Here is a 1,889-nt window from a genome sequence, read left to right on the forward strand (position 1 = left end):
TTCCAGGGATGCAGGGATGGTTTAATATATGAAAATCCATCAATATAATCCACTATATAAACAAACTCAAAGACAAAAACCACATGATCATCTCGTTAGATGCAGAAAAAGCATTTGACAAAATCCAACACCCATTTATGATAAAATTCTTGGAAAGATCAGGAATTCAAGGCCCACACCTAAACATGATAAAAGCAATTTACAGCCAACCAGTAGCCAACATCAAAATAAATGGTGAGAAGTTGGAAGCAATTCCACTAAAATCGGTGACTAGACAAGGCTGCCCACTTTCTGCCTACCTATTCAACATAGTACTTAAAGTCCTAGCCAGAGCAAGGGGATAACAAAAGGAGATCAAGGGGATACAAATTGGAAAGGAAGAAGACAAAATATCACTTTTTGCAGGTGATATGATAGTATATATAAGTGACTATAAGAATTGCACCAGAGAACTTCTAAACCTGATAAACAGCTTCAGTGAAGTAGCTGGATATAAAATTAACTTAAACAAATCAGTGGTCTTTCTCTACGCAAAGGATAAACAGGCTGAGAAAGAAATTAGGGAAACAATACCCTTCACAATAGTCACAAATAATATAAAATACTTTGATGTGACTCTTTAATAAGGAAGTGAAAGATCTGTATGATAAGAACTTCAAGCCTCTGAAGAAAGAAATTAAAGATCTCAGACGATGGAAAGATCTCCCATGCTCATGGATTGGCAGGATCAATATAGTAAAAATGGCTATCTTGCCAAAATCAATCTACAGATTCAATGAAATCCCCATCAAAATTCCACCTCAATTTTCAACGAATTAGAGAAATCTGCAAATTCATCTGGAATAACAAAAAAACTAGGATAGCAAAAAATCTTCTCAAAGATAAAAGAACCTCAGGTGCAATCACCATGCCTGACCTAAAGCTGTACTACAGTGCAATTGTAATAAAAAACTGCATGGTACCAGTATAGTGACAGACAAGTAGACCAATAGAATAGAATTGAAGACCCAGAAATGATCCCGCACACCTCTGGTTACTTGATCTTTGACAAGGGAGCAAAAACATCCAGTGGTAAAAAGACAGTATTTTCAACAAATGGTGCTGGCACAACTGGTGGTTATCATGTAAAAGAATGTGAATTGATCCATTCCTATCTCCATGTACTCTGGTCAAATCTAAGTGGATCAAGGAACTCCACACAAAACCAGAGACAGTGAAACTTATAGAGGAGAAAGTGGGGAAAAGCCTCGAAGAGATAGGCACAGGGGAAATATTCCTAAATAGAACAGCAATGGCTTGTGCTGTAAGATTGAGAATCAACAAATGGGACCTCATAAAATTGCAAAGCTTCTCTAAGGCAAAAGACACTGTCAATAAGACAAAAAGGCCACCAACAGATTGGGAAAGGATATTTACCTATCCTAAATCGGATAGGGGACTAATATCCAATATATATAAAGAACTCAAGAAGGTGGACTCCAGAAAAATCAAATAACTCCATTAAAAAATGGGGCTCAGAACTAAACAAAAAATTCTCACCTGAGGAATAATGAATGTGTGAGAAGCACATGAAAAAATGTTCAGCATCCTTAATCATCAGGGAAATGCAAATCAAAACAACCCTGAGATTCCACCTCACACCAATCAGAATGGCTAAGATAAAAAATTCAGGGGACAGCAGATGCTGGCAAGGATGTGGAGAAAGAGGAACACTCCTCCATTGTTGCTGGGATTGCAAGCTTGTGGAAATCAGTCTGTCGGTTTCTCAGAAAATTAGACATAGTATTACTAGAGGATCCCGCACTACCTCTTCTGGGCATCCAGAAGTTTTTCCAAGTGGAAAGAAGGACACATGCTCCACTATGTTCATAGCAGCCTTATTTATAATA

The sequence above is a fragment of the Mus caroli genome, chromosome 10 (assembly GCF_900094665.2).
Source record: "Mus caroli chromosome 10, CAROLI_EIJ_v1.1, whole genome shotgun sequence".
NCBI classification, from domain to species: domain Eukaryota; kingdom Metazoa; phylum Chordata; class Mammalia; order Rodentia; family Muridae; genus Mus; species Mus caroli.